Raw genomic sequence first — 14,948 nt, forward strand, 5'->3', positions numbered from 1 at the left:
TGCGTTTATATATATGGTCACCAAAGGCGGACAAACAAAAAGCCAGCCAAGAGAGTCGGTAACGTGGAAGCTCTCACTTTTCGAATGGACGTGTAATGAGCTTCGCCTTACGCCGCTCAGTGCGATACGCGGAAAGGCAGATATTATTTCATTTTTATTTATTTCCTGTACCTCAGTTTCGTTTTCTATTTGACGCGGGCGCGCTTTCAATGGTGTAGCACGACTCGCTTGCTGAAAGTGAAAAGCACACGCACCATTCTCCTCCTGTTCGTGCAACTTCTGTCATCTCGACTCAAGTTTCGTAGAATGGCATCGCTACGTTGTTTCCAAGAGGAGCTCGAAACGGTATCGCATCTAGAGCCTGTAGAATACAAAATAGAACAAAAAAAGCAATACATATGGTGACGGCGAAAAAATGCTGCTTTCAACGTTTGTATTCTGGAAAAATAGTTAACCATGCCAAGCTGGCTAGGCTGTGAGGAAATCTCACTTACATGAAGCGCGAGCGAACTAATCCCGAGGCTGCGCTGGGTACAGTTGTTGAGACCAAGTGATTGTTGAGATCAAGTCGTTGAGACCAAGCAGTCGTTGAGACCAAGTGACAGCCTTCAAGTGCTTCGGCAAAACTATTGCTTGCGACGTCGTTTTCAACGCCGTGAGACTGTGTAAACAAAACAGTGGCCGACTGAAAATATTGCTGTTTGTTTCCTTGTTTCCGAAACGAAGGCAGGAGATCGCAATAGAATGGGAGTATTATAACGTTGTGATTACTAGCGCTCTAACCTCATCACAACGAAAACAAAGAGTAGGCAACAAAAAGAGGCACATTTAAAAAAATGTATTCTTTCAAGTGGTTCCACAAGTGTGATTAAAAACACTGCGAAAAAAAATTATTGTTGAAGAGCAAGAATGGTTGCGCGAACGAGGGCATTAGTGGCGGACATTGCAGAAACACACGCAACGATTGCGAATTCTATCTTCACGTGTACTAAAATATTTTAAAAATTATTCTTAAGGGGAATATCATTTGCTCACATTGCTTTGTAACATGAAAAAATAACTTGATTGATATGTAGGGTTTAACGTCCCAAAACAACCATATGATTATGAGAGACACTGTAATGGAGGGCTCCGGAAATTTTGACCACCTGGGGTTTCTTAACGTTCACCCAAATCTGAGCACACGGGCCTACAACATTTCCGCCTCCATCGGGAACGCAGCCGCCGCAGCCGGGATTTGATCCCGCGACCTGCGGGTCAGCAGCCGAGTACCTTAGCCACTAGACCACCGTGGCGGGGCTGCAGCCGAGTATCTTAGGCGCTAGACCACCGCGGCGGGGCAAAGAAAAAAGTATAACTTATAAAGTTGAAGTATAATTAGGCCTAGCAAATCGCGTGTTGCGCGAGGTGCTCATAGCCGTTCACTCTGATCGGCACACCAGCCGCCAAAGTTGATATCTGCTGTTCACCCTTGGATCAAGTGTAAACCATACACTGGCTGACGAGGGCGCAAACTTAAAATGACGATGAGCAGTTGTGTAACCGCTGTGAAGTCTGCTCAAGGAATCGTGTTTGAAAACGTCGATGCAGGCAGCACAAAGATTACATTGCGAGTTTATCTTTGTGCCTAATAGTGTCACTATTACACGAGTGCTTTCGGAGCAGTTGCTTGTAAAAATAATTTCCAGACATTCTTGGTGAGCACCTGTCACGAACGAAAAGAGTTATAGATGCAATTTTTTTTCACAGTATATTTTGTAATATCACTCGTACTAACCGGTATCTTTTCTTGTCCAATCTTGGTTACATCTCACCCCGTCCTGATCAACTAGATCAAGAAGATAATATGTAGGACGAACAACTTCAGGATGGCGGTTTTTTTTTTTTTTCAGAACAGTTCACGAGTTGGACAAACTGCCTGATGACATTATCTCCGTTGCCTCGTCGCGCTGGTCTAGTGGCTAAGGTATTCGGCTGCTGACCTGCAGGTCGCGGGTTTGAATCCCGACTGCGGCGGCTGCATTTTCGATGGAGGCGAAAATGTTGTAGGCCCGTGTGCTCAGACTTGGGCGCATGTTAAAAAACCCCAAGTGCTCGAAATTTCCGGAGCCCTCCACTACGGCGTCTCTCATAATCATATGGTGGGTTTGGGACGTTAAACCCCACAAATCAATCAATAAACATTGTCTCTGTTATCTCCCCTGAAGTGTCTGCTTCACCTTTGCAGGATTTGCATTGTGAATAGTCCTCGTGATTTTCTGTGGGATATTTGCTTGTGAGTTTTTGTTCTAAATATGTCGTGCTGTTTCGCATTTCTTTTGTGCATTTGGATACTTACTGCTGTACAGTTGTTCAACTACAAGCTTTTGATTGGACTTGTCAGTGTTATCCTCTCCTTCCCTCTTCCCCATGCAATGCCGGAAAGCGCTCTGGCCATTGTAATAAAAACTTGCAAAGCAAAATTATTGGCAGGCTTTATCGCGGATGCCGCTTCTTAATATTGAAACCCAAAGGTTTGTTTGTAGCAGAAAAAAAAAGTGGAAATTCAAAGGGGCTCATTTCATTTGTTAGACAGGATATTACTGATAACTAACATAGAATGATGCCAAGAAAGGTATAGATCTTAATAGTAGTAATTGTAATGTAAACATGACAATTACTGCTTATAGCATCCCCTACACTTTTCATAACATCATTGTCTGTTAGTTGTCATTTCTTGCAGAAACAAATTTTCGTAACTTCTCCATATTTTGCCGATTATTTTTACCCCATACATTCCTACAATTGAACCACTTTTCTGAAGACATCGTAACTACTAACAATCACCAAATTTGTAATCAGATTAACATTGTCTTATTGAAGCTTGCACATTATGTTACAATTGCTTATCACTTACATTTTGATCATGCTTGTACTTACGAAATAAAAAGTCATAATGTTGGAAATAGGGAAACGTTCCCGTTGTTTCTGTTCCATTGTTGCAATCGCTACCTTTTCGGACTGCCAATGAAAACCACTATTGCACTTAAGTAAAAAAAAACAATTAATGGTTGAGAAGGTCTCATAAGCACGCCATTTTGGCTGCTGACAGCTGAGACTCATCAACGTATTTTCAGTGTGACAGAATAGTCGCAAGTTCTAAGGGTAAAAAACTATCTCTCGCAGACTTGTGAGCACACGCATTCTCATGCATGTGTCATACATGCAGTATTTTCTAAAAGAATGGAACAACACTGATAAACCTCTCACCCATTTCTTGCGCGTGCTGTGTCCGAGAACGTGGGTTTTTCCTGGTGCGTTTTCGGCTTTTTTGTCAGGCTAAGAAACGATGATCCTGAAGCCGAGCCTCAGGCCTTACAAATGGCGTACGAAGGGCGTAAACACGTAGCTTTCATTGGCTGGCGGTGGCCAATGTCTAGCCGTGCATTTCAGAGCACGTGTTGTACTTGCAAAACATATAATACCTTGCCTGGGAGACTTAGTTTCAAGGAACCCGTACGCGTTCCTAAACAGAGAGTCACTATGATGGCGCTTACCTAGTTGATGGACACCTTCTCTACAGCTACGTAGAGCTTGGCACGCTTTTGATTCCAGCGTTTGAAAGGTGTGTGTCTGCGTTAGTCTAAGGTCACAGGCAGCATGCCATCTTCACACGTCCAAAGAGTGGGGTTACCTTAAACTTCCCCAATAGTTTCAACATTCTGACCAAAACTATATACGATTAAACTATGGGTAACAATTTGTGGGAGCGCGTGAACGAATGCCATTTGGCTCACTGGTGGTGTAGTTGCTCTCCTCTAGTTTGACCTTTGTTATATCTATGTCTACAGTGGTCTTAATCAGGGTTGCCATTAGTGGCCCCCCTTCAACAAATTGGATTTTTTAAGACTTTGTCTGTCGGAAAAGAAATTAGAAAACAAATACCGCAGGCCTCATTTGGCTGCTCTTTCTTCAGTGCCCTTTGCAGAACATCTCAGTAAAACACTGCGCTCTAGCAGCCAATAAAAACACGGTGGCGCTGGAAGCTTATTTTGCAAAGGGACCCTATACAGGCACCACGAATGGCAAGGAACAGCGTTAGCCTGTGTAACATAACGGGGCATAAATTTGCAATCCCAAGCAGTCATCACACAATGCCAATAGCACAACCTGAGTGTGGCCTCCTACTTACTCCGAAGTGCGCAGACGTACTTCATTGTCATTGCCTACAAGTACCATCTAAAGTGGACATAATACTTTACAAACGTGTAGTGGGTACCTAGGGTATTTCTGGAAAGGCAGATAATGGCGTATTGGTTGCTGTCCTACTTCACAAAAAATATTATTCACGGCTTCGTACTCGATGTTTTGCGGAAACCCGAAACTTCTGGCCATGCCATAACACAAAGTTGTGCGGATATTTAGCATCAGGCGAAATCGTAAGCGTCCACGATTGTTTTCGTAGATAAAACACACAGCAATCGAGCTTTTCTGTCTTGTCAGACGCGTGTGTCCGAGCTCCCACCGCCAGTAGGTTGGTGCTTGCGCAACAAGGCAGCATCGCAACGCGAGCGAGTGCTTGCAAATACGGAGTGGCAAAGTTCCGTGCGTGTTGGTGAACACATGGCTAGCACACCACTAACTTTGCCCACCATTTATGGTGATGTTACGCAAATTTTTCTAATAATGGTATGCAGTGCGTGTTCTCGTGTGCACCTGTCAAAAAAAAAACAAAAGAGAGATTCGCTATAGAATGAAGCTGAACTGTGCACCTTGAGTCAGGGGAGACTATGTGCAGCTGTACTGAATTATATCAACTGCACTACTAAAATGTGGTCGGTTGCTTAAAGGGCAATCTGCTTTCACTTTTGATATTTCAGACTTATTAACAGCTTTGGACCAAAAATACTCCATTTGACAAGCTTTCTATCAATACGTAAAAGCTATATACGGGAACACTAAATTTATAATAAAATATTTTTTTCAATTCACTTGTGGCTTGAAAATCCAAGCATTGATTGATTGATATGTGGATTATAACATTCCAAAACCACTATGTGATTAAGAGAGACGCCGTAGTGGAGGGCTCTGGGAATTTCAACCTCCTAAGGTTCTTTAAGGTGCACCTAAATCTGAGCACATGGGCCTAAATTTCCACTTCCATCGAAAATTCAGCAGCCGCAGCCGGGATTTGATCCCGTGATCTGCGGGAAGATCCATGCAAGAGAGGAAATATTGTGTTCGTTGCTATGTTCTTGTTAATTCAAAATGGTATCTTTTTTTTTCAATACTAAAAAATCTACTCATGCCCCATGTATTTTGGTTTCACAATAAAACAAATCTACATTACTATAGTGTCTAATTTACCTTGAGTTCTGGCTCTATTAGAAGTCTACCCAACGGCAGCTCTGGTGTATACCTACGCAAAGTTTCGTGTCTCTCGCTGTAGCAAATATGACTGCTCTGTGTATCTGTATTCCTACAGCATTGCGTCTATCGGTTTCACTGCTATTGTGAGTGAGAAGGACATCATTGTGCGCCATACATCTAAGTTATGAAAAGATATTGGACGCAAAATGCAAAGAGAGATGGCGAGGGTCACTCCTGTTGTTAAATGGGAAAGAATAGTCGGTACGTGCGGATAAGGCTTACGTTGTCTAGCGTATTTTTACGGAGGCTATAGACAGAGCTTATCGTTGACTCTGTCAATAGCATTGTAGCAAGCTTCGAACTGCTCAGTCAGTTAAAGAACTTTATTGAAGTCTTCAGTGGCAAATTCTCCTTAAAGAGGAAGTTCATCTGAGGGCCGCCCTCATGGGGGTAGGGGCAGGGTGAGCCCCACCGCCAGCTCCTGGGTCCTCTGGACCACCCGAAGTAGTACGTTGTATTCCGTGCTGGTGAGTGCCGATTTCCAGGTTTCAGAAGAGTTGATTGAGCCTTCGTGCAGTGCTCAACATTGTCAAAGCATGTGGGGCATCTAACCATCGTTGCGTGCAGTTAGCTCAGTTTTGCTTTATTTTGTCCTTAACATTACTGAATATCTGTGCAGATGGGTACGATTTCGTTCGGAGAATTGCGAGGTTGATAATAAATATTTGCCAGTATGATTACCACTTGAGTATAAGAACAAGTCAGCCTTAGGAGGTCTCTATGTACTGTGTTACAAGAACGGGTCCAGTGCAAGCATTTCAACAGATTTCTCGAAACTTCCGTGGCACGAGAAAAAGACGGGGCAGAAATACTTTTGTGCCGATCACCTCTAACTTGACTATGACGACTTAACGAAAGCGCAAATGTAGTCAACGGCGACTTCAAAATCCAAGTGGGCAACAGCGTTCCTATAAGCAGTTCAGGCGAACTTTCAAGGTCCAAACAAGCAGCGTTGCTAAGTGGAGACAACCTTGATGATTCCGCTTACGATTCGCACGTGCGGGCAGTAATGCGGCTCTGCGGGGCTTCGGTTACATCGGAGATGTTATGGCAGCTTGCGCGCATGACATTGATGAATGATGCACCGAAAGGCCACCAATCTCCTCTCTAATTATTACTACGTTATTCTTTGCGCGATAACGTCTCGTAAAGCGGGTGAAAACCGTCTGTTTTTGGGGGCTTCATTTTTTGTTCACTGAAACACACAGGCTGCCTAAAGGAAATCCAGGAAAAGAAAAAGCACTGCGAAAGCTCACGTGTCACGTGCTTTCGCACGTGACACAAGACACGTGAGCTTTCGACGCGTGAGTTCTCGCGCTTTCGTGACACGTGTCACGTGTCACGAATGCGCGAGAACGAGTAGAGAGAAAGAAAAGTCACAATAGAGAAACTTACCCTGTTTCCTTACTTTTTACCTCGCGCATAAATTTATTTGTCACCCTGCGTATCCTATAGACCACAACAAAGTTTTCATCATCATCATTCCATGTTCCTACAATGATAAGGTATGATAGACATAGTCGTGCTAGGTGTTCTCCGCAGGGGACGTCGACGAGTCCGTCCCGGAGTTTAAGGGGACGCGCGCAATACCACGGCATTGCTTCCTAGATAACAACGACAACGTCAATTTCGTCCTCTATTTCGTTCCAGCGAACGTGTGCGCAGAAACGAAACGAGACCTATGGCATGATTCCAAAAAAAATTGGCCCCGTCAGAAAATGTCGTCGAAAGAGGATAGTCTTGCGTGTGGAGAGAGTGAACAATTAATTTGATGTTCTGCGCAAAAAACATCATTGAATGGTATTTTGGAGGCGCTGAGTTAGAGTGCCTCGAGCGTGCAGCGGTGGCGTACGAGCGCAACGAGTCACGTGACACGTGAGACATGAGCACCACCTGGCAGTCTTCTTGCAAAACGAAGCGCTTGGCTCTGAGACGGGTGTGCGCGCCCGTCTCAGAGGTGATAAGGTCAGGAACGCAAGGCGACGGGTAGGTGCCACAACCATCGCGTCTTAGCAAAGCGTTTGAAAGACTCACCTTTTCGTGCAAGCGTTGCATGGTCAGCGCAGTGTGATAAGCGCTATGGTCCTTAAAATTACTTATGTATAAATTTTCTAGTAAAAGATGCACATGCACAATATATGCGTAGTGGTATGGTGGCCCAAACATGCACAATATTTGCTTTTTAATTGACAAGTACACAAGTATGAAGGCTGAAGCTTGAGCAACATTGGTGGGCGCTGCGAATGGGGTCGACCGTTTCAAGTACCTGGTGCCGGTAAGAGTGGACAAACAGACAAATGGACAGACAGACAGACAGACAGACAGACAGACAGACAGACAGACAGACAGACAGACAGACAGACAGGCAGACAGACAGACAGACAGACAGACAGACAGACCAACATATTTGCGTCGAAGGTCCCCAAGATAGACTATAGTAGAAACTGTTTTCTATAATAAAATAGAAAACAGTGACACAGGGTCACACGCTGTGACCCTTCAGTTCAGTTCAGGATCTTTTTACGGTGTGTGCGGTGGGTGGACTGTCTCCAGAGTGGCAGCTAAACATCGGTGAGTCGGAGTTTCACTACGCATCGCGATCAGAGTTGCCCCTTAGCGGGCCCGTGCCTCATACCTGGCAAAGCCCGGGTATGGGGGACAACGAGATGCCGCTAGCGCCAAGAGGAGCACCAGTTATCCATCCCGCTCGACTTCAAGTTGCTGCAGGCTCAGCAACAATATCGACGTCCCATACAGAGAGCAGCGAGGCCTCGCAGTGCAAGAAGAGGCGTACAGAGGAGGAAGAGGTTGACAACGATGACGCTACATCGACGTACTCCTTTAATGACATGACACAGATGGATACAGAAGCACCCAAGGAAGACGAGGGAGCTTACACGGTGGTCACCCATCACAAGAACAGAGCTACGGGGATACCGGTGGTATTCAGACCAATCGCTGCCGAGGACTCCTTCTGGAAGGTGAATCCCAATCGCATAGCATCTGAGATAATCTCTGCTATCAATGAGAAAGTGACATCATCAAGAATCAACAGAGACGGAAGTTTTTGTGTTGGAGTACGGTCTTTGTACTCGGCAAACAAGTTACTGCTGATCAAGAGTCTGGCTGGATTGCCTGTGCAGGTGATGATACCTCAGTCTTACATGAAGACCCTAGCAAAGATAAGAGATGTTCCACTCGAATACAGTGATTATGACCTACTGGATTATCTTAAAGATGCTGGAGTAATCTCGGTCACACGACAAAAGAGATGGGTAAGAAACGAAGATAGAAGTGCCACAATGCAGCCCATACGTGATGTAATACTCCAGTTTAGACATGACATGCCATTGCCAAAAAGAGTTGCTCTCGGCTTTACGGCTCACACTGTCGAGGAATACATTGAGCCGGCGGTAAGGTGTTACAACTGCGAGAGATATGGGCATAAGGCTAAGACTTGCAGGGGAACCAAGAGATGCAAGGTATGTGCGGGCGCACATGATTACAAAGAATGCACCTCGAAGCGTCAACCTAAGTGTGCCAACTGTGCTGGACCACATCCGGCGTCGTTCTCAGGCTGCTCTCGAAACCGTTTGGCATCAGCGGCACAAAGAGAGAGAATTGTAAAAGGGTACCATAAGATACAAAAAGGTCCAGCACCCAATGCGGATATAGTCGAAGATGTTCCTGCGGCACAAAGAAGTGCAAAACAGTGGCGCCACGACTCTTATGCGGAAGTATTGAAGCGCTCAGCACCAAAACATCGCGTTAGAAAAGAAGTCCGGGCCCAGGAACATGCTGAAGTGGAACTTTCTACCGGGCCAGACACAGCCAAGGAGCCACTGACTACCAAAGGGAAGGGTCACAGCAGCTTGCTGAGGAAAACTTCTTCGAGAAATGCAATCTCGGCGGAGACAGCCGAAAGCGAGCAAGTCATTTTGCCAATAATCTTTGTGGCTCTCAAAGCAATTCTACGATCCCTGCCACAAGCAGGTTCTTTACCAGAAGTGAAATTGCTGCTAGATGTTGAGCATCTTCTCTTGTCGTAATCATGGCTACCGGACTATCTAACTGGTAGAAAAGAAGTGCAATATTCCAGTGGAACTGCAACGGTTTGCAGAATAAGAGTGGAGATTTTCGGAAATTCGTTGCTCAGCACGGGTTTCCGATTTTGTGTATTTCCGAAACAAGAGTATCCACTAACTTTCGCTTGTCCAATTATGTGGTGTACCAAGCAGACCGTCCTGCTGCCAAAAGCAGAGTGATGTTGAGTGTGAGACGCGATATTCCGTCGACACTTGTGGCTACTTCAAAAACGGATGCGCCGGAATTTGTTAGATGCAAAGTGAAGTTTGGTAACGTTACTGTAACTGTAGTTAGTGTTTACGTGCACCCTCAAGCAAACGTTTCATACGCAGAGTTAGCTGCAGTGTGTAGATCTGACCATGATCCCATAATTATATGTGGTGATTTTAACGAGCACCATGAATTGTGGGGTAGTGAGCGTTGTAGTGTAAGGGGATCTGCTATAGTAAAAATATGCGAAGATTATGGTTACACTATATTAAATGATGGTTCTTCAACGTTTCTACGGGGGCATAACTACTGCAGCGTACTAGACAATACTGTGTGCTCCTCTGAATTAGCGGCTGGAGCAGACTGGACTGCAGACGCTGACACAAGAGGAAGTGACCACTTGCCAGTATTTATATATCACCCAAAGTTGAAGAAAACGAGAAATAACCGCACAACAAGAATTACAAACTGGGCAATCTTTCGAGAACTACAGAGACAAAATCTTGAACCCTGTTCTGAAGCAGAAACATATGCAACGAAGATAAAAAAATTTCTTACAAAAGCAACTCGTACAGTACCCATTCCAGATGGGTATTCGGGTGTTGACGCTGAGTATGAGAGGCTTCGGGCAATACGACGCCGATCTGAAAGAAGATATCGCAGGTCGGGTAATTTAGAAGATTTCAAGGTTGCACAGAAAGTACACACTACAATGCGTAACCAACTGCAGAAGCTTTCAACCAAAAGGTGGAAAGATTTATGTGCCTCACTTTCTCCATTTACCTCGGCGACTCAACTGTGGAACATGGTACGTGCCCTCCGACAGCCAGTAGTCCACTCGAGACCACTACAGGCTCTAGCGCTGTCTCGAGGAGTTAGCGAACATGTGATTGCCGAAGAATTTTGCGATCTTATACTGAGAAATAGAGAGACCGCCCAAACTAGCGAATATAACTCCTCAGCAGAATCAGTTTCGGCGGTTGTAACAAAGTCCTCTGCGATCAGTTCATCAGATCTGGATGACAGCTTCACACCAGAGGAGCTCCAATATGTGTTGTCTTCAGTAAAACGAACAAGTTCACCAGGAACAAATGGAGTTACATACGCTGCTCTTGCTAATTTGTGCAAAAAAGAAAAATTACACCTGTTGTACATCTATAATAAAAGTTGGCAAGAAGAAAAAGTTCCGGAAAGTTGGAAGATATCAAAAGTAGTACCGTTGCTAAAGCCAGGGAAGAGCCCTATGCAGTTGGACTCGTTTAGGCCGGTTAGTTTGACAAGTTGTTTTTCAAAAGTGGTGGAAAAAAAATGATCAATGAACGAATTTTATGGTGGCAAGACATGAAGAAACTACTACCAGAAAGAATAGCCGGCTTCAGAAGAGGTAGATGCACAATGGACTGCATTCTGGATTTGGTCACAGATGTGGAAAACCAACGAACGCAAGGAAACATCACTGTCGCTGTATTCCTTGATGTCCACCGAGCATACGACACAGTGAGTCACGTTCACGTTCTGGAAGGCCTGGCGTTACAGGGATTCAAGGGCAAGATACTGCGTTGGATCGCTGACTTCCTGAAGCACCGGAAAATTTTTGTAGTTACGCAGGAGGGCCCAACGTCAGAACACGTTGTCAACCAAGGAGTGCCACAGGGCAGCGTACTAAGCCCTACTCTCCTTAATGCAGTCATGGCGCAGCTCCCGTATAATCTTCGACCCAACATCAGATGTTCAGTATATGCTGATGATATAAGTATATGGACGTCTGGTCCATCGTTTTTGGATATACAACAAACTCTAGAAGAAGGATTGGATAATGTAGACCATTTTCTAAAAAAAAAGAGGTATGGCACTGAGTCTGGCCAGAACAGCCATACTTCCGTTTACATTAAAAAGACCTGGAAGTTTCCGGATTATTCTGCAAAATCAGCCTATTAAAATGGTTAAAACTCATAAATTCTTGGGAGTAATTTTAGACCGGAGGCTAACATGGTCGCCTCATGTCCAGTCCCTGGAACAAAAAGTGAATCAGGCCATTCGAATCCTCCGGCATCTCTGCGGGGCCAAATGGGGTGGTACTACAGAGTCGTTATTAGCCCTACATGTTGCCTGGATACGCCCCATCGTAACTTACTCACTGCCCTTGCTGCACGGACTCCCAGCTTCCACCGAAAGGAGACTTCACTTGTTATTGGCAAGGAGCTTGAGGGTATGTCTGGGTTTACCACGGTCAACTTCCAGTGATTTAGTGTATGCGGAGGCTCGAGAGCCACCTTTGGCAGTACTGCGAACTAAAGAAACATCTCGAAATTTATTTAGAATTTTCACGCAACATGAAAGTCATTTTTTATCTGGTGCACTAACACAAAGAACGGCAACAAGACTACAGGATACTATATCATCATTTCAAGCAGTAGTACCAGAATTTAAACAATGGAAACCTTCAAAACCACCTTGGACGCTGCCACTTCTCAACGTTATCCGTGAAATAGACGGCATAGAGAAGAAAGCAGACATGACACCTCTAGTAGCGGCACAGTTGGTACTTCATCAGCTTCATGTAATGCATAATGAAAAAATGAAGATATATACAGATGGATCATGCACAGAAGAAGCGTCAGCCTGTGCGGTCTTTATACCCGAAATTCAGGAAAAGAAGATGTACAAATTATCGCACAAATCTTCATCGACGACAGCAGAATTGGTGACTATCTTTGAAGCAGTTAAGCTTATCTGCGAGAATCCCGAGCCACGAAAATGGGTGATATGCACTAATAGCAAACCTGCTCTTCAGCTAATCAGAAATGTGAGATCACCTTACAGAAATAGTGAAATAGCACAATGTATCGCAGAAACTGTGGAATATGCCTCATCGCAGGGTCGCAACATCGTATTCCAATGGATACCCAGCCACATTGGAATAAAGCGAAATGAAGATGCTGATAATCTCGTGAAGAAAGCATTGAAGGAAGGACGAGATTGCACAATCCCTATATCTGGGACGGATATTCGACATTTTATATCGCAAGGAGCTAACCATTGTTCGATGAAGAAGTGGTTTGAGAGCCCTAAATCAAAGGAAACGGTACTTTATGAAGTTGATCCACACAGAAAATTTTCCATAGCGACAGACCTTCCACGACACCTAGAGACATTGATCCACCGACTTAGATTGGAAGTAGCATACACAAACAGCTTCCTGCACAAGATGCATCGATCCAACTCACCGGAATGCCATTGTGGTCATGCAGAAGAAAATGTTCGCCATATTCTTTTGGAGTGCGTTAAATACGCGAAGGAAAGAGAAAAATTAAAGAACAAATTAGCAAGTTTGGACAGACGGCCCCTCACAATAAAGAAACTACTTGGACCATGGCCTGAGATGCATCTTCAGAAAAAGGCAATAATCTTCCTGACAGACTTTTTAGTGGAGACCGGACTAGACAGGCGCCTATGACTGACAGCCAGAAATGGGTATTATGTAAAGTGTGGTCATGTATATACTGGCATTAGAGTAGTAAGGTGTGCGTGTAAGTAGTTTATGACTGTGTGAACTGCGTGAAGAAAACTGTGTATTGGCATGTTATTTGAACGGGTTTCAGTGTGCTATTTTGTGTTTTTTTTCCTTTTCCGTATTGTTAATTTTTGGGTACCGTTCTGTATTATTATTTTATTTTTCGCTGCTGAAATTTGTGATATGAAGTAGCCGAGGCAATAGGCTCCTCAACCTCTCCACAGCAAAACAGTTAAAACAGAACAGAACAGAACAGTGACACAGGGAAAGGTGCGCTGGTTACCCGTGGAAAAAAGCGCCCCTGGCTGTGCGATTTTCTTCGCGGAGTTATTACACACGCACAGCAGTTGCAGAGGCCATAACAGTGAGAATATCTGCAATAATTCGGGTGGTTTTTCGCCACTTACAATGATCACCGAGATCACGCAAGCCATGATCGCTTACGGCACCAGGCAACTAATACCCGTCGTTTCCTGCCAATAAGCGTGCGATGCTTGAACCAGCCCGGGTGCCTTGTAATGACGTACGTGCTAGAGGTCGCTGTCCCCCTTACTTGTTGGTTGTGGTGTCTTGCGGAGAATTTTTTTATTTTAAAACTGCCTGTTATTAATAGTGTTAACGTAATAATAGGACACTCTCCCCTAATTTAATCAATCTGGCGATGTTCAATGTTAACCGAAATGTAAGCACGCCTGGCCCTTCATTGGCATCGAAATGCGGTCACCGTGACCGGCATCCGAAACGTCGCTCCCGAGTTTAGCAGGACAACCCTAGCTGCTAAGGAAAAGCAGCACCTACTTTATGAAACATAAAAGACACCATTGCTATCTCCAATATTCACAGCAATCTCCGCGAGAAAGGATTGCTTACTGTCGCCGTAGAAATAAAACCCGGAGTTCCGTGCGAGAAGCGTGCATATCATCACTTAAGCCAGCATGAATGCGTTGTAAATGTATCCTGCTATAGGTCACCACACCTCTTACGGGATCATTGTTACGTCTTTGAAGGCAATAATATTATCAGTTTTGTTGTCCAAATTTCAGGAGTAACATTACAGCTTCGACTTAAGGAAGGACGTTACAGCTTTGAATTGAAGCAAAAACTGAAAGGTTACCTAGTTGGTACTGGGTCATATATGTCACTGTATGTCAGATTTCTGATTTCTCTGTGACTACGCGGTCTCTACTATGGCAGAACCATAAGCTGTCTGTGTGTTTAAAAAAAGCGTTACAATTTAGACTACTTGTTTAGAAACATTTATTGTCACAGACGTCAATAACATTTCAACAGAACATTTTAAAGACGGTAGTCTTTCTTGGGGACATTCGTCGCAAAAACTTTGGTCTGTCTGTCTGTCTTTCTGTTGAAACGGCCGACCCCATCCGCAGCGCCCACCAATGTTGCTTAATATTTATCGTTCATACTTGTGCAATTGTCAATTAAAAAGCATTTATTGAGCATTTCTGGGGCAACATAACAACCCGTTTATATTCTGCATGTGCGTCTTTTTCTAGAAAAAGCATACATAAGTAATTATAAAGACCATAGTGTTCATCACGTTGCTCTGACTAGGCAACGCTTGCACGAAAAAACAATTGTTTCCAATGCCCCGCAGGGCGCGGGTTCGAATCCCGGCTGCGGCAGCTGCATTTCCGATGGAGGCGGAAATGTTGTAGGCCTGTGTACTCAGATTTGGGTGCACGTTAAAGAACCCCAGGTAGTCTAAATT

This window comes from Rhipicephalus microplus, chromosome 6 (assembly GCF_043290135.1).
Source record: "Rhipicephalus microplus isolate Deutch F79 chromosome 6, USDA_Rmic, whole genome shotgun sequence".
In the NCBI taxonomy this organism is placed as follows: Eukaryota; Metazoa; Arthropoda; class Arachnida; order Ixodida; family Ixodidae; genus Rhipicephalus; species Rhipicephalus microplus.